The 25,383-nt window shown below is 39.6% G+C and overlaps 1 protein-coding gene across 2 annotated transcripts in view; it reads left to right on the top strand.

The window, feature by feature from the left end:
- The window catches only part of KIF13B (kinesin family member 13B), a 187,670-nt gene that overhangs the window by 18,530 nt on the left and 143,757 nt on the right, over positions 1-25,383 (top strand). The window lies entirely within an intron of this gene.

Below are 25,383 nucleotides of genomic sequence, written 5' to 3'. Positions count from 1 at the left end.
TGTAGGCGGTAATGGTATTGGAAGGTCCGAGAAGAGAGTGTTGGTTAGATTGTGAAGTAACTGAGGAAGGCTTCTTGAGGAGGTGGTACTGGCTGGAGGCTTAGGTAAGATGTGAACAGGAAGAAGTCGGGTAAAAGGGAAGGCTTTTAGGTTGTTCCTCAGTGTGTGTTGTTTTTACTTCTGCCAATTCTCATCCTGTCTGTCACTTAGAGCCCATTTCAAGTGCTATTTTCTTCCTGAAGACATTCTTGCAGCCCTTAGTGATTCCTCTCTTTTAAGGCCTCATGAACTATAATCTGTACTACCTAATTTAATTATTATATATTGTTTTGAATTATTAATTGTAGCTTAACAGTAGATTTTAAGGTCTTGGAGGGAAGAGACTCTCTGTCAGGGGTTGGGGATGAATACTTGAGCATCAGTTCTGGATTTGGGTGATAGTATGAAGAAAAGAGAGGGCAAGAAGTTGTAAAGAAATTGAATGTGGGGAGGAAGGAAGAGATTAATTTGGTTTTTCTCAGCAAGTGCGGGAAAATTAATTTAATCACGTAAGTTGGAGTCAGTTTACAGAAGACCTTGAAAGCAGATGAGATTTGGCCTGTATTTTTATGGGTAGGATGTCATCTTTGACAGTTTTTTAATTATTGTGATTAAGGAGGTGGATTCGGAAGAGCTGTTGGATGGCAATGCAGAGAATAGGTTAGTGGGGAAAAGACTGGCTGTTTGCAGAGATCAGCTCTATCAGAGATGTTTTTGTGCCGATCCTGGAAGTGGAGAACACATGGTGCCCGCCACGATGCCTTGCACAAAGTAGGTGCTTCAGAGTACTTGTAGAGCAGTGCTGTATATGGAAACATACCCGGAAGGTACTCCATAAAGGTTCTTTCAAGTTGAATTGCATTGAAAAGAGCACTGGCCTTGGAGTCAGAAAATCTGAAATAGAATCCCTACTTATGTTATTGTAGTTAGTTTTTTTTTTTTTTTTTGGTGGTACGCGGGCCCCTCACTGTTGTGACCTCTCCCGTTGCGGAGCACAGGCTCCGGACGCGCAGGCTCAGCAGCCACGGCTCACGGGCCTAGCCACTTCGCGGCATGTGGGATCTCCCCGGACCGGGACACGAACCCATGTCCCCTGCATTGGCAGGCAAACTCTCAACCACTGTGCCACCAGGGAAGCCCTAAAAATTATTTTTTATTGGAGTATATATTTTTAACTTTTTTGAGCCTTATCTGTAAGATACGTGCCTTACCTGTCTCACACCTCTATGAGATCAAATTAGTGATTGTTAAAGTGCTTTGTAAAGTGTTCTGTAAATGTTCAGGTTTATTGTTATTGATGTAGAGATATTTCTTAAGCATCTCTGGGATATGCCATTATTAGGGTGGGAAGGGTATAGATGTGTCAAGAAAGGTGCTGGGATTTTGAGCCTACTGACTGAATGACCTGTTGTCCTGAGTGTTAATTGAAAACATTAATTTGGGGGCTGTTTATTGCTCTTAGAGCTTCCAATCTGAAGACTATGGCTTTCTTTGGCAATGTGGGCGACTCTGAACAAACTTGGAGGCAACACCCTCTGGTACAAAGAATATGGGCTTTTTATACAGGCTGATGGATTCAAATTCTGGCTCTGCCACTCGCTGGCATGGTTATCTACCTGTGTTTTTTATTTGTAAAGTGTTTTCATTTTCTGTTGCTGTGTAACAAATTACCTCAAAAGCTTAGTGGTTTAAAACGACAATAACTATGCATTATTTCCTGTTTTTTGTGGGTCAGGAATTGAGACAGGGTGCAGCGGGCACGGCTTGCTCTGCTTCATGCTGTCTGGGGCCTACTGGGAAGACTTGAAGGCTCACCTGGGTCTGGCAGTTGGTGCCATCTGTTGGCTGGAGAGGTCTCTGGGGCTGTGGGCAGAACGCCTGCTCACAGTCTGGTGGCAGGTTCCAAAGGCAAGCATCCTGAGAGCACAAGAAAGCCAGGTAGAAGAAGTATCGCCTTTGATATTCTAACCTTGGAAGTCACACAGTGTCATTTTTGTCACATTTTCTTGCTCAAGTCTGGTATAAAGCTCTACACAGTTTCAAGAAGAGGAAACATAGACTCATCTGTCTTAGGGTGGAGGAAAGTTAGTGTCAAATCAGGAAAGCATTTGGGGTGGGAGATGTATCGTTGTGGCTCCATCCACAAGTGTGTACCTGATGAGGTAATTGTGAGAATAAAATGAGCGCGTAGAAGCTTTTTTAAAAAATGTTTTCTTTCCTTTAGAGACCTTTAAATCTTAGGGATTTGTGAAAGAATTAACTAGCACTTTTTGGCTCCACAGAGTATCTTGGATGACTCTGTTTTACATGTGCTGAAAACAGATCGAATATTAACTCAGTGCTGCAGAGTTCTGTCTGATAAAAAAACTTTTAGAAATGACAACTGTCAATAAGGTTGGTATGTAATGGCTTTTGGTGAAGTAAAGTTAGGAAGCACAGCTGCTTAAAAAACAACTCTTTATTGAAGTACATACTATACACACAGAAAAGTATATATAGCTTGATGAATTTTCATAAGTTGAACAGTCCTATAACTGGCGCCCAGATTAAAAACAAGAACATTACTAGTGTGACAGAAGACCATCTCATGAGAAGCACTTTTTCTTTTAATGTAATATCAGGGTGAAAAGGGAAAACAGAAATTTTGGGATGTGGCAGTTCAGTGGTATATGTTGAGGCCATTAAAGGAAAAAAATAGGAGGAAAGCACAAATTACAAAGTTAAGGTTAATTACCGTCTAGTTTGTAGAATGACTAATCCATACAACAAGTTATGGTTTTATAGGAGGTATACTTGTATTGGGTTGGCCAAAAAGTGCCTTCAGTTTTTAAGTAAAAGTAAAAGACATATTTTTCATTTTCACCAAGAACCTTATTGAACAACATAGTCACCCTTTTGTTCCACTACCTTCTGCCATTTTTCAGGCAACTTCATATTTCCATCTTCTCAAAACCTTTTATCTTTTTGAGCAAAGAACTGTTCAAGGTGCCTTTTACAGTCCTCCAGGGAATTGACATTTTTTCCATTAAGAGAATTTTGTGAAGACCGAAATGAATGGAAATCCGAAGATGCAATGTCTGGTGAATACGGCAGATGAATCAGAACTTCCCAGCCAAGTTGTAACAGTGTTTGCCTGGTCATCAAGGAAACGTGCAGTCTTGAGTTATCCTGATGGAGGATTACGTGTTTTCTGTTGACTAATTCCGGACGCTTTTCATTGAGTGCTGCTTTCAGTTGGTCTAGTTGGGAGCAGTCCTTGTTGGAATTAATCGTTTGGTTTTCCAGAAGGAACTCGTAATAGAGGACTCCCTTCCAGTCCCACCATATACACATCACCTTCTTTGGATGAAGACCGGCCTTTGATGTGGTTGTTGGTGGTTCATTTCACTTGCCCCACAGTCTCTTCCATTCCCCATTCTTGTACAGTATCCACTTTCATCGCCCGTCACAATTTGTTTTAAAAACGGAACATTTTCAGTACGTTTAAGTACAGAATCGCAGGTGGAAATACGGTCAAGAAGGTTTTTCTTGCTTAACTTATGTGGAACCCAAACATCAAAGCAATTAACATAACCAATATGGTGTGAATGATTTTCAACGCTTGATTTGGATATTTTGAGTATGTCGGCTATCTCCCGCGTGGTATAACGCTGACTGTTCTCAATTAATGTCTCAATTTGATTGCTGTCAACTTCACCTGGTCTACCCAACCACAGAACATCGTCCAGCGAGGATTCTCCAGCACGAATCCTTGCAAACCACTTTTGACACATTTGATCAGTTACAGCACCTTCTCCATTCACTGCACAAATCTTTTTTGACATTTCAGTTGTGTTTTTACCATTTTTGAAATAATAAAGTATAATATGCCAAAAATGTTGCTGCTTTCCTTCCATCTTCAATATTAAAATGGCTACACAAAAATTCACCAATTTTACTGTCTTTTTTAAATGCACACTGATATGACAGCTGTCACAATACAGTCTAACAAAATTGTTTCGAATGAAGTTAAAGACAACTAAGTGCTATTAGAGCCATCTTAAGGAAAAAACCGAACGAACCTTTTGGCCAACCCAATAGCAGAGAGCCAGGGATTTGAAACTAACATTAAAAAAAGTGGTTTGGTCAGTCTAAATCACTAGTCAGAAAGGCTCAAATTAATGTTTTTCCTTTAAAAGCTACAATATCCTTGTTTTTAGAATAGTATCCAATCCTATTAATATAAAAATATGACTAGCTTTGTATGTATACTTACAACCTAAGTTAGTATACTTTGAAAGTGAACATGTATACATTTTATAACAATAGTTTGTATATTTTTCTGGTTAATTTTGCATTAACTTCTGAAAGTTTCATGGTTTGATGTTTATGCTTATTAAAGCTAATAAAAGTCATGGTTAAATGAGGAGGAAGACCATTTTCAGCTTAACAGCTTAATCATGGGAATTTGGGAAACATTTTTGCTGTGCTATATGTGTGGAATTTCAAAACTGTTTTGAAAAATAAGATGCTTAAAATTCAGAAAATTGATTGTACATGGCTAACGAGATTAAGAAATGCTGACTTTGGAGTCAGACATCCTGGACTGAATCTCAGCTCTGCTACTTAATGTGTGATGTGGAGCAAGTTACGTAATTGTCCTCTGCCTCAGTAAAGTGGAGATTATAGTAGTACCTGCCTATAGGTTGTTATGAGGATTAAGTGAGTTAAAATATGTAAAGTGGCAGTGCCTGGTGTACAGTTAACCTTATGTAAAAAGTTAGCTATTACTTTGACTCTTACTGTTATTATGGCCTGTATTCAAGTTGTAGTCCATGGTATGTTTGTGAGCTATAACTTCATAAAGGAAGTAAAATTTTTTTTTAAATTTATTTTATTTATTATTTTTGACTGCGTTGGGTCTTCGTTGCTGCGCGAGGGCTTTCTCCAGTTGCGGCGAGCAGGGGCTACTCTTCGTTGCGGTGCATGGGCCTCTCATGGCAGTGGCTTCTCATTGTGGAGCATGGGCTCTAGGTGCACGGGCTTCAGTAGTTGTGGCACACAGGCTTCAGTAGTTGTGGCTCGCGGGGTCTAGAGCACAGGCTCAGTAGTTGTGGCACATGGGCTTAGCTGCTCTGTGGCATGTGGGATCTTTCCGGACCAGGGCTCGAACCCACGTCCCCTGCATTGGCAGGCGGATTTTTTTTTCTTTTAAAATAGATGTTGAGGGTAGGAGTTTATTAGTTTATTAATTTATTTTTGCTGTGTTGGGTCTTCGTTTCTGTGCGAGGGCTTTCTCTAGTTATGGCAAGCGGGGGCCACTCTTCATCGCGGTACGCGGGCCTCTCACTATCGCGGCCTCTCTTGTTGCGGAGCACAGGCTCCAGACGCGCAGGCTCAGTAGTTGTGGCTCACGGGCCTAGTTGCTCCGCGGCATGTGGGATCCTCCCAGACCAGGTCTCGAACCCGTGTCCCGTGCATTAGCAGGCAGATTCTCAACCACTGTGCCACCAGGGAAGCCCCCTAAAATTTTTTTAAACCAGAATATATTCAGTACTTGAGTATACATGCCTATCAAGAAATTACCTAGTTCTAGAAAAATTTCAGCTTTGCAAAGTCAGAAACTTTATTTTGTCTAGTTTGCCCAAAGTTGGTGGGGCTCTTAGGGACTAACATGCCATGTGTTAGAGAGATAGCCCCTTAATTTTAAGTTTACAGTGAACAAAATATTAATCCCTGTCATCCGGGCTTCTCCGTAGTATCAACCAACTGGGGAAGCCAGGTTAAAACATTGCTTGTGAACATAGGGTAAGAACAAAGGGACGTTTTATTAAATATGGAGAAGATTAAGGACAGACTCTTTCTATTCCACAGCACTCTACTGAAACACCCTAGAGACTGAAACACTTGCATCCACCAGTTGGGTCTTTTTCTTCTATATATAGTACTAGATACACATTGACAGATTTGATCTATTTGTTTTCTCTTGCAGAGCCATACTGCTTATACTAGTAGTACGTTAAATGTCTTTTTCGAATTACCCTTTTGCACTAAACCAATTTAGTTTTCTAGACTGGTCCATGGGCTTTCCCAAATCTTCAGCACTATATTTACAAATCATCTTTTAGGGCTAATAAGTGACTAATTCATTATCTATTCTTAGTAGATTTTTACAAGTGTGATTCTCAGTGTGTGATTCTTCACATTTAGGAGCCCTTTAAGTCCCTTTTATCACTAGTTACAATAATACCATGATGTAGAACAGTCCCTTTTTAAATAGCTAAATACATCTTTAAGCCTTATTTTGTTTGAATTATGTCTTAAAACATTAAAATTTTATCTTATAATAAAATGTTAATGCTAGTGCTTGTCACCGTGATAGGACAAAACAGTTTCTTAGGCTAAGTTTTATCTTCTGCCTTTTGCCTCATTCCCTCCTCTACCCACCAGACAGGCCTTTGCTGCTCACTCTGGCTAAAAAATTGAGATACTTAAAATGTTTTCAAAGGGAGTGAGGTGTGATTTCTCATGGAGAGTGGCAGCCTCCACTTTATGAAACAGTTGTGTTATGAAAGTTATGTTTCTGTGAGTTTGGAAATGGGAATGCATTTTCCGATAGGTATTGACAGTTGTTTCTAGGAGAAAGGCTGTTCTATTAAAAAGAGTGACTAGTTTGGCCCACAACTCATACGGTAAAGTTTGCTTGTTTGTTTTTGCTGTGCGTGTATGGAGATAAAGAATGCATTGACTATCAGTAACTAATATACTTTGGCGTCACTGTGCCAAAGGTGCCAGCAGTTTTATCCACCGTTGTTTTTGCACCATCAATGCAAATATCAACACAGTGAAGAAGGCAAATGTCTTAGTATTTTATGAAAATAGTTTTGACCTCAAGACCCACTGAGAAGCTCTAGGAAACTCTCAGGAGTCCTCAGACCACAATTTGGGAGCCAAAGTTAGACTGAATGGATGTCTTTGGTTTATTTTTAAACTACTTTATTGAGATATAATAAACATATCATATAATTCATACCTTTAAAATGAACAGTTTCAATGGTTTTTATTATATTTACCAGCACAATTATTTAATTTTATGACATCTTTATCACACTGTTAATCTATGTTCTGTCTCTAGGTTTGAGATTTACCTATTCTGGACATTTCATACAAATGAAATACAATTTGTGGTCTTCTGTGATTGGCTTCTTCTTAGCGTAATGTTTTTGAGGTTTATCCATGTTATAGCATTTATTGGTACTTATTCCTTTTTATGGTGGAATAATATTTCATCATATTCTATTTTGTTTATCCATTCATCAGTTGATGGATATTTGGGTTGTTTCCACTTTTTGGCTATTATGAATAATGCTGCTGTGAACATCTGTATACAGGTCTTTCTGTGGACATATGTTTCTGTTTCTCTTAGATAGATGTTCAGGAGTGGACTTCTGGGTCATATGGTACCTCTGTGCTTAACATTTCGAGGAATTGTCAGACTGTTTTCCAAAGCGGCTGCACCGATTTACATTTCCACCAGCAGTGTATGAGGATTCCAGTTTCTTTGGCTTTTAAAGAACGCTCGTTTACTGTAAGGAAAATGGTGGTGACTCTGGCTAATTGGAGAGTGTATACCCTGCCCGAAGGCATTCAGATTACAATTAAAATAATTGAGCAAAGTTTTAAAAAATATAGTGTATAAAAAGGTTTAAAGAATAAAACACTTAGGCACCTGTCACTCAGTTTAATAAATCATTACCAATACAGTTAAAGCCCATTGTGAACAGCCTCCAATTTTAATGCCTTTCTTCTCCACCACAGTTAACAACTTTTCCAGAATTTGGTTTTTTATCTTTCTATTTCTTTACATTTTCACTATGTGTGTTTGGAAATTGTTTGTACAATACTATGTGTCCACAAATGCCTTTTTCTAGTAAAGGGTCAGAGAGATATGTGACTCAAAAAAGACTGACTACTAAAGTATAATGCCTGATTTTTTAAGAAAATAAATTTATTTATTTTATTTATTTTTGGCTGTGTTGGGTCTTCGTTGCTGCGTGTGGGCTTTCTCTAGTTGTGGCGAGCGGTGGCTACTCTTTGTTGCGGTGCGCAGGCTTCTCATTGTGGTGCCTTCTCTTTGTTGTAGAGCATGGGCTCTAGGTGCGCGGGCTTCAGTAATTGTGACATGCGGGCTCAGTAGTTGTGGCTTACGGGCTCTAGAGCTCAGGCTCAGTAGTTGTGGCGCACGGGCTTAGTTGCTCCGTGGCATGTGGGATCTTCCCAGAGCAGGGATCGAACCCACGTCCCCTGCACTGGCAGGCGGATTCTTAACCACTGCACCACCAGGGAAATCCCTAATGCCTGATTTTTAAAGGCAAAAAAAATTATATTAAGAGAAGCCAAAAATAATATCACAAGTTTATGTTGGGGCGGAAAGCTAATTGTTCATATTTTGTCAAATACGCTGTTCCTCCTTTTTTCCTCTTAAAAAACCAAAATAAAAAAAAAGCTTTTTTTCCCTTCTCATCTATTGTTTGCAGTGAATTCCAAACAAGCGTTGCAGTGAAAATTGTTTTACTGTACCTCCAAGTCTGAGAGACTGTGGATCAGTGAGCTATGCCTGTTCAGAGATGCTGCTTTAAACAACAGAACTGAAACCTGAAAGGAAAAGAAGTTCTTAGTATAAATTGTACTGAGAATCCCTTGGTCAGTTAATCCATTTTCTTCGTTAGCCCTCTGTTTTCTATCGTGTGTGTGTGTGTGTGTATAATTAACACTACAACCGTTAATATACTAACTTAGAGTTTCTCTTATAATTCTTTATTACCCTGCCCCACCAAGTGTAAGCTGTTATTATTATTATTACTCTTATTATTTGGCCATGTGTCCTGTGGGATCCCAGTTCCCTGACCAGGGATCGGACCCGCACCCACGGCAATGAAAGCGCTCAGTCCCAACCACTGGATCACCAGGGAATTTCCCAAGTGTAAGATTTTTAAGACCAGAATTTTCTGAAGTAGAAAACATTTGGAGGGTTAGACTTCAAAATCGTAATGAACCTGAACACTGATTTCTGTGGTATTTTGTGAAATGGCCTGTTCTTTAGTACATGTGGGAGAGACTTTCCAAGATGGATGGAGTTAGCTGTAGATGACACAAATATGCAGATATTTTTCTTGTTTTCTTGTAAAACTATGGGGCTTTCCACTCTTTCCTGTTTGGTTATGTTTAACCTAATAATAAATTGATAGTGTGAGGGTTATAACTGCCAGTCTAGTGCAAAGAATGTCTGAGATGTTGATCTTAACCAGCACTTGTCAGAAAGGTCATTAAAACTCTTTTTATTCCTTCTAATTGCTTACCAGACATCAGATCTTAGTCAAGATCCTTAGGTAATTAATGAGTTCTAATATGAGCAAAGTATATCCAGTCCTTGTTTGGAGGTTCAGAGTACTCTGTTCTTGGTAGATGAATGAATATATGCAGAATATATATATATCAGATAGATGCAGAATTAAGTGATGTTGACCCATGTACATACATTTCTCTTGCAAATGTATTGTGTAATACTGCTGAGGGGAGGGCCTAATGCCAATAATTGCTTTGAAATATATGAAGTCATTTTCAGACTAATTCCTTGTTAGGAGAAGGCATCATTAGGTCATATTAGATAATGACTTTTAAAATTTTTGTACTGTTATATGGATGCTACTTTAAGTAAAGATTTTAATTGAAGGAAGTCATGCAAAGTGTAATTATGGTATATACAATAGATCGGTTTATTCTCTCTGCTGTGAAATGACTTGAGTGAGGCTAATAATTCTGCCCAAATAGAATTTACTCCTCTGGAGAATAGTATGTGGTATGTTTTAATTTCATAAAGGGACTCTTCCTCGGGAAGCCTGTCAGCCCTGATTATGTCAGAGTAAAGTGGGGAGAACAGTGTCCTATGTACTCTGATATTTTAGAGAATTCCTCCCCATCTTTTTAAAAAGTACTGTGGCCATTGAGTGTATAAACCATTTACTACTTTTGAATGTATCTGGGAAAATGAATCGGGAAGACTCTTAAAAGTTAAAAAGGTAATAAAATATGTATGGTTGAATTCATGTTATTTCATGGTTAATAGCACATAATCAAATAGCAATAAATACAGATTTTTCAAAGTTTTACCAGCAAAAGCTAGTAGGTTGCTAAAATGAACTGTTTGATAGCTGTAATATTAGTAAACCTGTCTGAACAAAATTAGACTGTTTTAGTAGAATTTGTGAAATCTTAGCATTGTCATTGGGTATGTATCTATCTTGTTTATGCTTTTATTGGTACAGCAATAAGAAGAAATAAGCTGTTTTTCTTAATTCAAGAAAAGAGTCTTTATCACTGTGCTTGAAATACTGCTTGGATACTAACATTTGATATAATGAGGATGCAGGGTTATGTGTATGTGTGGCTGGTTACTAGATTAAGTTATAGCTAATACGAATTAAATGTTTTGAATTTCCCCAGAATTCTGGATTCACCATAAAATTATCAGATGCCATATGATATACTAGATAAGACATCTAATTACGAATAAAGTTTAGGTAAAACTATCAAGTCCCACTATTGATGTTTTTAAAATTTGTCTTTGTTGTTTGTTTGGCAATACTTTTTTTTTAGGGCTCTTTGTCTCAATCTCCAGTTTAGGAGTTGTTGCTAATATAAACAAAATGTTGAATAAGGATCTAGACTTACATTTTAAAGATAGAGGTAGCAGGACTTCCCTCGTGGTCCAGTGGTTAAGACTCCACGCTCCCAGCTCCCAATGCACAGGGTACAGGTTCGATCCCTGGTCGGGGAGCTAAGATCCCACATGCCGCATGGCGCGGCCAAAAAAAAACTAACCAAAACCCTCCACACACAAAAAGATGGAGGTAGCAGTATTCTATGAGGAAATGTGCCATGAGAAACCATTCCACCCAAAAAGTTGCTGCGTCACAATATCTTAGGAATCTTTCTGATCCATTCAGCAGCTGAACATCAACCCTTTGCCAAGTACCAAGCTAAAAGTTAGGATAATCTTTATTAATCCTTAGTTCCATTACATTGTGGTGAAATTATTTTTAGCACACAGTATCTATAAACATACTAGTAAAATAAAAAACAAAGCAAAACAGAAAAGTAGAAAGGGAAGTTGAATTATTCTCTTGTGGACTTTGTAAGTCTGCATTTTTGCAGGCTCAGACTTGAAATGATTCTATTGTTTAATTTTGAGCATTGTGCCTTTTCTTATGAGAGTGATAGTTAGCTAAAAATGAAAAATTATTTCTTTTGCAAGTTAATAGTGTAGAGTTCTGGAGCCCTTTATCCTACCTCCTTAGAATTCATTAAAGAACTATCTTGTGTGATGGTGAATTTCACTTTTTACCAAACCTAATTTATGTATACTTATATTAAATAAAAAATTCTATAGAATGAGTAATAATTAAGAGTAGTAATAATCTTTACCTTCACGTATTGACCCATAAATGAAACAGATCAGTAATGCTTTTGTTCCACTTTTAGGAAAACAAGAATTTACAAAAGATCATGGGGTAGGTAGAAGTTGTATTTGCCATTTAATAAAAAAACCTCTTTGTTATGGAGAATTAAAAGATATGCCAAAGTAGACAGAATAGTATAATAGGCTGCCTGTTGCCCAGCCCTCAAAGCCATTCACCCGTGGCTAATACCGTCCTATCCACATCTTCAGCTCTTTCCTTTTTCCCACATTATTTTGAAGTAAATTCCATTTTACCCACAAGTATTTTTAATATATCTTTATTATTTTTAACATAACCAAAATACCATTATTACACCTTAAAAATTAACAGTAGTTATGCAGTAGCATCAAAGTTTCAGTCAGTGTTCACATGTCCAATTGTTTCATGAAGTTTTTTCCCCAGAGTTTGTTTTGAAGAGCATCCATGGCGATTGGGTTATATGTCTTTTACTTTATTGGTTCCTTGGCTGTTGAAGAAATGGGGTCATTCGTTGTGTTGGTGGGTTAATAAGTGAATTTATTACAGAGGATGTACTGTGCTTATTTAGTCAGCTGCCAAATCTTGATTTTTCTTGTGAATATTTTTATCCTGACATTCCTTTCTATTCTCTCTGACGTTACCCTAGTTAGTACCATAATTGCCTTATATTTAGCCTTCTGACTGGTTTCTGGAACCTTCCTTCAAGCCTGCTCCTGCTTCCTGTAGTCTGTCTTTTCAATTTGGAGCCTTTATTGTTTCTACTAATTAAGAAATATCACTGCCTGGGTGACATCTTTTATGTGTTCATGCCTCCCTGTTTTCTAATGCTTGTACTGTTTAGCTTTATCGTATGTCTTTTGAGTCCCCCTCCCCTTTGAGACTGTGGTTACTTGAAATCCGGGACCTCTTCTTATTCTTCGTGCCTCGTACAGTGCTTTGCAGGCAGAAGGTGCTCTGTAAATGTCTCTTGATTGATTATAACTGTTCTGTTAGTGCTTGTTCTCCAAAGCTCCCCGTTCTCATATTTGCCCCAATTAGTAGTTGGAAAGGTGATTTGTGAGTCTGGGAGTTGGATTTTATTTTATTTTATTTTTTAAAGCATTTATTTATTTATTTATTTGGCTGTGTCGGGTCTTATTTGCCGCATGCAGGATCTAGTTACCTGGCCAGGGATTGTACCCAGGCCCCCTGCATTGGGAGCTTGGAGTCTTAACCGCTGGACCACCAGGGAAGTCCCAGGATGAAGAGTATTTCTCAAGACAATAGTAGGGCCTGATGAGCCATTTCCATCCACTCCACCATATAGGGTGCGGTTTTCTAGAAAGAGAGATTCTTGTCCACTGGATCCGGTCTCTTGTTTACTCTCTTGGCACCATAGCTTTTGTTTTGCTTTTCTTGTTTTGACAACAACCTTCTGTTCCAGTGATGTTCATTGATGATATTTTAAGTGTGCTGTTTCCTGGTGATCTAATATTAGGACCATACTGTAGGATAAATTTCCTTGGGAAGAATTTCCCGAAGATTAAACAATTTGTGACATATAGATGTTGCAAACGGGGGTGCCGTAGGCTACATTTACCCATAGATGTTTGTTTGGCCTGTAGTTTCAATGTTTAAAAATATGGGGGTTTCATAAGAAAATTCAGATTTGCAGTTTTTCCTAAACAACCTGAAAATCTGGCATCACTGGGCTTTCTGCCTCCTTTGACTAGGTCATGAGCTCTTCAGGTCCCCAGCTGGTGGACACCCTCATTTATGTTATTTGCCTGGTCCCTGTGGACCTTTCCATCCAACCCTTGGTGTAGATCCTTAACGGCTTTGGTCACAAAACATGTCCTTTCCTGACCTTGGCCCTGGGTTTGGGGCTCACATTTCTTTTTGAAACTCTTAACTTCTGCACTGTGAAGATGGTATGTTCTCAATTTTTCTTTAGTTTATTAAGTTTAGCCATGTGACTTCTATAATTGTTGATATGACTTTATAAATTATCAAGTGTTCAGCATAACACATTATTGATTTGCAAAAATGTAAAACAATGCTACTCTTCAGTAAATATATATTTATATAAATATAAATATTTTTGAGAATAGTGTTAGTTTTTCTTAAATGTTATTTATGTTAACATGTAATCTTGCTATGTTAAATGAATTAATAACATTTTAAACTTAAATATGTTTCTCAGCTTTAATTTCTAATGCAAAAAAAACTTCTGTAGGCTACAACCCATGTAAAATGAAGCTTTTTAGGGTCCTCAGTTGTTTAAGAGTGTAAAGGAGTCCTGATACCAAAGAGTTTGAGCATCTCTGATACTAAAGGGTAATGTGTTAGCCCAGGTTAATCAGAATTGTCTAAGGTATTCACCAAAATTTTAGAACATAATCATTTTTTCCCTTGTAAGCAATATCATGTAAATCAACAGTAGGTCCCTGCAAAAGTTTATTGAATCCATGGTGTTTCTGAAGTGTATAACATTATTTAACTAAGACATTTAGGCATATAATTCTGTGAATTTGGAGTTCTAACTTAGAATGCCAAGAAATTTAACCCTTTACCTTTTGGGATAGGGGGCCAGGGATTCCCTGGTTCTAAGCCTTTCTGATTGTTCTCTTGCTCTTGGTAGAGAGAGTTTGTTGCATAAATAGTGGGGAGAGGATTTGAAGAACTGAGATGGAATTTTGGTGTGATTTGAGATTTTGGTGGGGGGGACTTTTAAACAAGATTCAGATGCTAGAGGGGTGAGAGAATGAGCAGTTGTAGAGAAGAAAACTGGGGTTCCTTGGAGGCGAGAAGGGGATGAAATAATCCTACCTGCTTCCCTTTGTGGGTAGACAACCTGGAAAAGCAGATGCTGTGCCACAGTTTCCTGAAGGCTCTCTCCCTCTCCCAGTTTTGTCTTTCTGTCCATCCACCCCTTACCTCCCCCCAACCTCCCACCCGAAAGCAGGGAGGGAAACTTTTTTCCTTCCTCTCTCCACTTCAGCTTACTCTGTCTCATCATTATAGAGTCCTCACCTTACATCACTGGAGTAATAGAACAGTTAAAGCAAGATATGGGTGGAGAAGAGGAACTGTTTTGCTTTTGCTTGGTGAGATAGAAAGGGAGGTAGGCAGGATGAAGAGAGAGTCCCAGCAGCCATAATGAGGGTGGGGGATTCCTGGACCAGTTTGGTTGGGCAGCCGTCCAGGTAGAACAGTATGTGTAGCCAGGACACACGCATCTCTTTATTCTCTAGTTGCAAATACCTGTCTTGTCTCTCCAACTGTTTTTAAAATCCCTTTGGGTTAGGCATTGGATCCTAACTAATTATCCTTATAGTTCAAAGGATTTATAGGTATAGAATATCTGTATGTGTTAGGATCTAGCAGAGGGTTAGGCTCACAGGTGCTCGAGCAGTATTTTTAGATTGAAAAACATCATGTATATTGTCCTGTTGCCCTAAGAAGAGATTGGAAAGTCCTTAGCATATGTCTCATAAAATGGTGTAGAACTGGGAGAGGCTCTGAAGGTCTTGCAAGAGTATATTCAGAGAAGATAAGATTAGATGTGATTTTAACTGTAGTTAAACCATAGTTTAACTGATTATTGGAGGGGCTTTGGCCTACAGTTTCCACTGCCTGAGGAGAGCTAGTTCTGATGGCTCTCTTGGTCTCTGCTCTGCCTTTCAAGAAGGAGCTCCTCTGGGCATAAGACTCCCAGGATAGGTCTGTTCTCCGTAGGGTGGGTTATGTGATGTTCCTGTGTCTACCAGGATATTTAAAGGGGACAGAAAAGGCAGGAAAAGAGTATATATTAAAAAGAATATATATATTTATAGATGTATAACTGAATCACTTTGCTGTACATATGAAACTACTAACACATCTGAAACTACTAATTGTTAATCAATATTTCAAAAAAATTTAAAAAATGATCTGAAACAAGCAAGAAACCTATGACAAAAAATCTGGTTACTGTCTACAAGGTGGAATTATTTGATTATAAATTTGTATATCAAAAACTTTAATAATTTTTTTTTTTTTTTTTTTTTTTGGCTGTGTTGGGTCTTCACTGCTGTGTGCAGGCTTTCTCGAGTTTCGGTGAGCAGGGGCTACTCTTCATTATGGTGTGCGTGCTTCTCATTGCAGTGGCTTCTCTTGTTGCAGAGCACAGGCTCTAGGCGCGTGGGCTTCAGTAGTTGCGGCTCACAGGCTCTAGAGCGCAGGCTCAGTAGTTGTGGCGCATGGGCTTAGTTGCTCCACGGCACGTGGTTTCTTCCCCGACCAGGGCTCGAACCTGTGTCCCCTGCATTGGCAGGCGGATTCTTAACCACTGTGCCACCAGGGAAGTCCCTAATAAAATTTAAAAATATTCCTAAGTAAAAAAGATAGATAACTGTCAAGATTTCAGATGTCAGCAGAATGCAGTCACTGTAAAGGAGAAAAGGATGGCAAGACTAGTTTTATTTTTATTTTTACTCATAAGTAATTCAAATTTCAGGATACCTGTCAGTTTTATGTAGCTGGTAAGTCTTTGGAAGTTGAATCTGTAATGCATAACAAGTTTTGACTGGAGGTTTTTGTTTTGCAAACTGGGATTTTTATAGCAGTTTTGTGTAATTATACACATGTATCTAAATCTGCATTAAAGCAGATCATTTCCTCTTTATTGTTTAGATGGAATGAACATTTGCAAGGTTATAAAGTGTTTTTTTAATCAATTTTTTTATTGAAGTATAGTTGAATTACAGTGTTGTGTTAGTTACTGCTGTACAGCAAAGTGACTCAGTTATACATATATACACATTCTTTTTCATATTCTTTTCCACTATGTTTTTTCACAGGATATTGAATATAGTTCCCTGTGCTATACAGAAGGACCTTGTTGTTTATCCATTCAAGTGTTTTAAAAAATAAATTTTACCCTATGAAATGAAAACCATCTTAAGAATCTGTAGTAGTAGCTACTGCTCATATAATTGCACTTTTATTATTTTGTCAGACTTAACATACTCCTCTGTGTAGAAAACTGGGTAAGCTATGTTTTGGTCATGTGTAACAAACTTCCTTGCTCGCTTTTATTCTCATCAAATGTTACCACAACAGAAACCCCATATGTAAGCAAGATCTTTGTCCAGTTATTACTCCCACTTAGCCGCTAGTGAGTCATAGCCGCCCTTGCAATCTGCCATGTTCTTTCGGGAATCAGAAACTGCCATAAAATAGGGGGAACCAGACATTGAATATACGTTTGGTACTATTTGCGTGAATGTCTTTTCTCTGAAAGTTAGATTTATTAGGACTGAACCTGTATGCTAGCCTTTATCCACTCACATCGGGAAGGATGCTTAAAAGTAGGATACTGGGACAGAGACTGGTTCAAGATTGAGTCATACCTTGGCACCAAAGTAGGACTTTGTGCCTTGCCATTTCCATAAGCTTTACTTAAGTTTTCTGACACTGACTTCATCTTTAACCGCTGTATTAGACATCTCTTCTGTCCCACTTCAGGTCTTCTTGGCCTCACTCTCCCCAGAGCCTTTAATCACTTTTCACCCCTGGCTGTTGCCAACTCAAACTGGACCCTGACCAACTTGATGTGGACATAATCTGACACCTCATTCCTCGCTCCTCTCCCTGCTCTTCCCTGGGGCTGTAATCCATGATAAGCCCTAGGCTTTGCTTTCTGAGGAATCCATGCTAAGAACATCCTTTTTGTATGCCCTTGGTTTATATACTAAATGGATTCTCTTGCTTATGTATTACATTACAGTTGGTCTGACATATTTTGACCCGACTCTGAACTTAAAAATTAGGAAGAGGTTAGGTCTGTTCTTCATAGTGTGGATTAATTTTTTTTTAATTTAAAAAAATATTTATTTGGCTGCATCAGGTCCCAGTTGTGGTATGCAGGATCCTCGTTGCGGCACGCGAGATGCTTTGTTGCGGCGTGCGGGCTCTCTGTTGTGGCACGTGGGCTTCTCTGTAGTTGCGGCATGGACTGTAGAGCTCGCGGGGTCAGTAGTTGTGGCACGTGGGCTCTCTAGTTGTGGCGTGTGGGCTCCAGAGCACGTGGGCTTAGTTGCCCCACGGCATGTGGGATCTTAGCTCCCCAACCAGAGATGAAACCCGAGTCCTGTGCATTGGAAGGCGGATTCTTAACCACTGTACCAGCAGGGAAGTCCCTTGTGTGGATTAGTTTTTACTTTTGTCAACCTCATAAGCATTAGATAGGATGTAGGATTGGAGTGTTGCCAGTGGAATTTAGCCATCATCATTGCTTATAAGGATAGGAAAAGGCAAGAGTTGGTTGAAGGGCATCGGAGAAGTATGACTCAGAATGGAGTTTGAGTTCTGGATCTACCATTACCAACTGTGTGCCTTTGGAAAGTTTACGTGACTTCCCTGAGCTTCAGTTTCCTTTTCTGTAAAATCAAGGTGAGAACACCATAATATAGATCTTGTCAGATTGCTATTGGGATAAATGAGTTATTTATGTAAAATGCCTGGTACATGGTAGGTACTTAGTAGATGGTAGCTGCTATTATTCCTTGATTCGTTTATTCTGATCAACTTTCTTCATAAAAATTTTATTCATTGAAACACGTCATATTTTAAGTAATTTTTTTCCAATAACACTGGTCTATGCTAGATACTCAGTAAATACTTACTGGCTAGGTTAGACATGTAGTAAACTATCATACTATGTTCCTAATAACAAATCATGCCCTTTTGCTTTTAATTGGCAATAATCTTAGGTGACTCAAGCTATAGCTCTAAGTGTAGTTTCCTAACCCTCCAGATAGCAAGTACAAGATGTTTATTTCAGGGATTGTGGGTTTCCTCTAAAGAACATCAATTTGCATAACATTGCCCAGAGTTGGTTTCCTTGTTCTGAGCAAAGAGCTATTATTATAGTCAAAGGAACTTGTGGTCAAGGTCTTTGAACACGTGGAAGGTGTAAATAATGCAGAGACAGCTAGGGCAGTGTTCCTGGAAATATGAGAAGCGAACAGAGAATTTAGTTTTTGGATCTTTTCATTGATGATAAATAGCGTTTGTAGGCATTATTATTTCTTATAGTGTGTTGGATCCTTTGCAAGGGTTTTACCTACAGGTTCAACAGAAGTACTTAGAATAGAAAATATAAGCACCACGATTATATTAGAATTTTCAGAAGAGGAGTGAGGCAGGAAGGCGCTGTATGACTTCCCAACATCACAGTTAGTAAGTGGCAGAGCTGGGGTTTGAACTCAGGTTTGCGTGAGCTCATGTCTCCAAAGCCAGATACCCTCCGTGTATCACCAGATATACTGCTTCTTATTGCCTTGTAAGATTTCTTTCTTTTTTTTTAAAAATATTTATTTATTTGCCTGCTCTGGGTCGTAGTTGCAGCACACGGGATCTTCGTTTCCGCATGCGGGATCTTTAGTTGTGGCATGAGGGATCTTTTAGCTGCAGCATGTGAACTCTTAGCTGTGGCATGTGGGATCTAGTTCCTTGACCAGGGATCGAACCTGGGCCCCCTGCATTGGGAGCACAGAGTCTTAGCCACTGGACCACCAGAGAAGTCCCCTGCCTTGTAAGATTTCACAGAAGAGTTTCTTCTTGATCTTTAAACATTTGAAAACATATAATTGATTTTTTTAAAAAAAGTAAAAAAGAAAATAAAAAATACAATTGGTAAATTGAGATTAGAGCAAAACTGTAGGCATTCAACAATTTTATTTATTTTTTTTTTTTTGCGGTACGCGGGCCTCTCACTGTTGTGGCCTCTCCTGTTGCGGAGCACAGGCTCTGGACACGCAGGCTCAGCGGCCATGGCTCACGGGCCCAGCCGCTCCGCGGCGTGTGGGATCTTTCCAGACTGGGGCACGAACCCGTGTCCCTTGCATCGGCAGGCGGACTCTCAACCACTGCACCACCAGGGAAGTCCAACAATTATTGATTGGTATCTAATATATGCAGCCCTGGCAAGGTGCCTGATAAGGGAAGGATAAGTATGACTTGCTCTTCTTTTAAGGAATCACATTCTGGAGTTAGGGAGTGTAAGTACGTTACATTTGTTAACGCACTCAACAACTATTTGTTGAATGCCCTCTGTGGGTGTCAGGATAGTGTTGACCCTAAGAAAACAATGATGAACAAAAGAAAATTTGGTCCCAGGCTTCATGGAGCTTAGTCTATCAGGGTTATTATGAACGGGTCTAAGGCATTTGGGTCGCTTATAATCAGACATTAGTAACCTCCTAAAATTAGAGCTAGGTGAGAGCTTGTAGGCCTTCTTCCTCATCCCACACTACCATGGGGTAGGTCAACCACGAAGTTCTGACGAATTCTGCCTCAGATCTGTTAGCGCAGGCACAGCATTAAGCATACAGCTTGTTCCTGTGAGCTCCATGAAGTCACAGCTCTCAGGCGCTTTGCCCGAAAGTTTCCCTTGAGACAAAGGTAGCAGGATTCAGTACCCTCTGCTTAGAATTATGTGGCAGAGCCTGAATTCAGGTCTGGCTAGAGCCCTAGGCCAAGAACCCTACCCCAATGGCACAGGATGCCAGGGTTGTTAAAGGCTTAGACTTTGTTCTCCCAAGAATGGAGGTACCTGTGTAAGATTTCTAGTCAGTCTGAATAGTTTTAACACTACGCATTTTACCAGTTAAAAATTATTTCTGACATTCCTTGTGCTGAATAGTGAACTGTGTAGTGTGGATCAGAAGGAAAGACAGCTGAACCTATTTTTGCATGAACCCCTTTGGCAGTCTGATAAAGTCTGTAGACCCTTCTCAGAATAATCTTTCAAAAGCATAAAATGCAAAGGATAACAAAAGAAACCAAATATAATGAGGGACTTCCCTGGTGGTCCAGTGGCTAAGAACTCCACGCTCCCAATGCAGGGGGCCTGGGTTTGATCCCTGGTCAGGAAACTAGATCCCGAAAGCCACAACTAAGAGCCTGCATGCTGCAACAAAGATCCCGTGTGCCGCAACTAGGACCTGGTGCAGCCAAGTGAATGAATGAATGAATAAATAAATAAATATTTTAGAAAAGAAACCAAATGTAATGAAATATAGTTCCAGAAATATTTTTAAAGATGTGGGATACAGTAATATGTGCTTCTTTATTATTGTATTAACTAATAAGATCTAGTGTTGGGAGTAATTAATTTCAAAGTTGTGATGAATATACAGACAACATATTTGCAGCAGTTGTAATGTGATAAGAAGATAGCTGTGGACTTCCCTGGTGGTACAGTGATTAAGAATCCGCCTGCCAATGCAGGGGACACCGGTTTGAGCCCTGGTCTGGGAAGATCCCACATGCCGCGGAGCAACTAAGCCTGTGTGCCACAACTACTGAGCTTGCGCTCTGGAGCCCGCGAGTCACAACTACTGAGCCCGCGTGCCACAACTACTGAAGCCCGCATGCCTAGAGCCCGTGGTCTTTAACAAGAGAAGCCACCACAATGAGAAGCCTGTGCACCACAACGAAGAGTAACCCTGCTCAACACAACAAAGAGTAACCCCCGCTCAACACAACTAGAGAAAGCTCACATGCAACAACGAAGACCCAATGCAGCCAAAAATTAAAAAAAAAAAAAAAAAAGCTGTGATTTCTATTGGTGACGAAGTCACTGCTAATACTGTAATTTATTGCCTACATTAATAATTGAGGGTAATTGGTAAATTGCAGTTAGAAGTTAGTGAAAAATAAAAGTGTAACTTTTCCCCCCATCCATCTTCATAGATGCCTGTTCATTCTATTGGGATTAAGAATCTCCACACTAGAGTGCGCATTCTTTTTCTTTTTAAATAGAGAAGTAGCCTAACTTATTTTAATTTTTAAAAAAATTTTTTTGGCCGCTTGGCTTGCAGAATCTTAGTTCCTTGACCAGGGATTGAACCCGGGCCCTTGGCAGTGAAAGCTCAGAGTCCTAACCACTGGACCGCCAGGGAATTCCCTAGAGTGTGCATTCTTGATTAGAATCCTTTGTATGTTAACCCTGGAGTGTATATTTGTGATTAGGATACCAAATGTTAAGAAATTAGCCCCACACGTGGATTAAAACTTAACACTTGCCTTTATGGCTATTTTTCTTTTCTTTTTTTCCCCAATAATTTAGTAGGGCTGATGAGACTGTGCAAATAACAAATGGAGTGTATGAAAAGTTCCATAGGAGAGAGCTATGAAGTGCTATGGGATTATGCAGAAGTATTTTCAAATAAAGACAAGAGAGTCTTGTCTAAAACAAAGACGGACGGTATCATAAGAGGATCTAGATAGACATGAAAGCAGTGATATAGTGTTAGAAAAAAGTGGGGAGAAGGAGTGAAAGTTTCAATTACTATAATTCTTTAAGGTTGAAAAAGACATCACAGAAAAATATGATTAGGGCTTTGTTCTGTCTGGCTTAGAAATAAAGATATTTCAGATATAGAGAATAGCATGACAGTAGGAGTAGAGGGTGGGAAAGCATGGAAGGTTCTTCTGCATGTGAGTGACATAATTGTCCAGTCACGGTTATAAGCAGTGTATACATGTTATTTAATCCTCACAGCAGTCTTATTATTATTTGCACTTTTTGCAGATGGAGGAACAGGCATGGCAAGATTAAGTATCTTGGTCAGAGTCAAAACTAGGCCTGTCTGGCTCCGCTGGACTCAAAATGACTCCATACAAGATTACACTGGTGACAGTGTGGAGGGTAGATTAGGCGGGAGCACGACCGGAGATAGGAAAACCAGGTCAGAGACTGTTAACATGATACTGGCGAGATGGTAAAGGTGGCCTGAACGCTGTGTGTTAAAGAACTGATGAAAAGAATTTTCCAGCTTGGAAATCTGCACATTTATGTTCTCAAGTCAGACAACACCCACAAAATAGGAAATGAAAGTGCAGTGTTTCTGAGTAGAGATTTTTTACCAGCCAGTTTTTGTACATGGCTGGATGAATGCCTGTGTTACAAGTATCTCTCCTGAGTGTAGAATATTCATTATGGGCAGGATTTTATTGTAATCACCAGTTAGTGTTTACGTGAGAACCCCGCGTAGCCACTTGTCCAGATAGGATCACCAGTGGAATGATTTGCAAACGTTACGTTGTGTGGTGATTAAGCTTACAGGTGTAAAAGGTACTTACACCTTGTCGGAGCAAAGGAAGCATTCAGAATCTGGCCCATTTGCTAGCAGTCAATTCGAGAAAACTCAGAAGTGGGAGGGAAAGCTTTAGGTCAAGGGCAGACTGACGGTACGTTCAGGGTCTGGAGTAGGATTGATTCATCTTTGAGGTGAAATACAGCAAACACCCCACTCAGTCCTGACTTCCCTAGGCCCAGGAAAAGAGCTTTCTGTCAGTGTAGTGAGTTCTCCAATAAACGGATTCAAGAGAGCTTCAATAGTGTGAACTTCACGTGACTGCCTGGTAGATAAATAACCGGGGTGCATAGTTCTCTACCTAACAGATGATCAGAGCTAAATGGGAGTTTATAAGACATACCTAATCCACGTTCTGCATTTACAGAGAAACTAAGTCGGTTGGTTCCTGGTCACAAAGCTCTCTGTTGGCTGAGTCCAGATTCAGCTGGTGGCCTCATCGATTTGACAGACGTGTCTTAGGAACCTGTGGGCGGGCTTCCCTCACCCGCACAATCCTTCTAGCCCTTTCTTCACTTTCACAGGCCCCAGAGAGATGCCTCTTTATCTCAGACACCCTGATATTTCTGGTCAGAAGTATCGTTGATTTTTAAAAAAAATATCTTTATTGGAATATAATTGCCTTACAATGTTGTGTTAGTTTCCGCTGTATAACAAAGTGAATCAGCTTATATGTATACATATGTCCCCATATCCCCTACCTCTTGAGCCTCCCTCCCACCCTCCTTATCCCACCCCTCTAGGTGGTCGGTCACAAAGCACCGAGCTGATCTCCCTGTGCTATGCGGCTGCTTCCCAGTAGCTATCTGTTTTACATTTGGCAGTGTATATATGTCCGTGCCACTCTCTCACTTCGTCCCAGTTTACCCTTCCTGCCACTTGTGCGCTCAAGTCCATATTCTATGTCTGCGTCTTTATTCCTGCCCTGCCCCTGGGTTCATCAGTACCGTTTTTTTTAGATTCCATATGTTAGCATACGGTTGATTTGTTTTTAATCTGCCGTAAAGCAATGAGGATTTTCAGGTCAATCAAGACCAAATGTTAACATTTTCAACCTCACAGTCACTCAGATATGTTCTTCTCTACATTATCATTTTTCACTTTCATATTTTCATTTTTCACTTTCACGTTGACAGGCTAATGGTATGATTTAAACTACGGTTTCTTAATACAAAACTTCTGTTTAATTGTGAGTTGCAGTTACCAAATTGTAGATTTCCAGGCTGGAAGATAGAAACAATTCTTTTTTATTCTTAATACTCATCCCTAGGATGAGGCATTAATTGCAAGGCAAAGTACTTTCAAACAGCCAAAGCAGGAAAATAGGAATTGTTCTTTCAGGATGCATTGGCTAAATGCGCAGATAAAATTTTTATGCCATTTCTTTCAGGTTTTTGATGTACCTTATTCAATAAGGATTGAGTAAGGTAGCTGAGACCTATTTTAATTAAATCATATCATGAAGTATTTGTTTCAGTTGTAGTCAATCCTCATCTTATTTCAAGCTATAAAATATTTAATATTTTCTGCCAACTGTTAACAGAAACATTTTATGTCAGCTGCTAGCATGGTTTACAGTTCTGTATACAGTCAGCCCTTCGTATCCACAGGTTCCACTTCTGCGGATCAAAGAACAACTGTGGATCAAAGAAAAAAAATTTTCGGAAGGTTTCCAAAAGCAAAACTTGAATTTCCTGTGAGGCCACTATTTACATAGCACTTACATTGTGCAACTATTTATATAGCATTTACATTGTATTGGGTTGGCCAAAAAGTGCCTTCGGTTTTTAAGTAAAAATAAAAGACACATTTTTCATTTTCACCAAGAAATTTATTTTTTAAATATTATATTTATTTATATATTATTATTATATTATATATATTTATATATATTATATAATATTATATTTATTATATTTATATTTATTTTTAAATTTTATATTAAAATTTTTTTAGATTTTGCAGTTTTGGCTGCGTTGGGTCTTCATTGCTGTGCGCGGGCTTTCTCTAGTTGCGTCAAGCAGGGGGTCCTCTTCGTTTCAGTGTGCGGGCTTCTCATTGCGGTGGCTTCTCTTGTTGTAGAGCACAGGCTCTAGGTGTGAGGACTGCAGTAGTTGTGGCACGCAGGCTCAGTAGTTGTGACTCACGGACTCTAGAGCGCAGGCTCAGTAGTTGTGGTGCACGGGTTTAGTTGCCCCGCAGCATGTGGGATCTTCCCCAACCAGAGATTGAACCCATTGGCAGGCGGATTCTTAACCACTGCACCACCAGGGAAGTCCTCACCAAGAACTTTATTATTTATCTGTTTATTTTGGCCGTGTTGGGTCTTCGTTGTTGTGCGCAGGCTTTCTCTAGTTGTGGCGAGTGGGGCCTACTCTTTGTTGAGGTGCACAGGCTTCTCATTGCGGTGGCTTCTCTTGTTGCGGAGCATGGGCTCTAGGCTCGTGGGCTTCAGTAGTTGTGGCTTGTGGGCTCTAGAACACAGGCCCGGTAGTTGTGGTGCATGGGCTTAGTTGCTCTGCAGCATGTGGGATATTCCTGGACCAGGGCTTGAACCTGTGTCCCCTGCACTAGCAGACGGATTCTTAACCACTGCGCCACCAGGGAAGCCCCACCAAGAACTTTACTGAACAATGTATTCACCCTTTTGTTCCACTACCTTCTGCCTTTTTTTTTTTTTTTTTTTTTTGCGGTACGCGGGCCTCTCACTGTTGTGGTCTCTCTCGTTGCGGAGCACAGGC

This window comes from Globicephala melas, chromosome 6, assembly GCF_963455315.2.
Source record: "Globicephala melas chromosome 6, mGloMel1.2, whole genome shotgun sequence".
Taxonomy (NCBI): Eukaryota; Metazoa; Chordata; class Mammalia; order Artiodactyla; family Delphinidae; genus Globicephala; species Globicephala melas.
The sequence above is the reverse complement of the archived record's forward strand: the minus strand, read 5'-3'. Positions and strand labels throughout refer to the sequence as shown.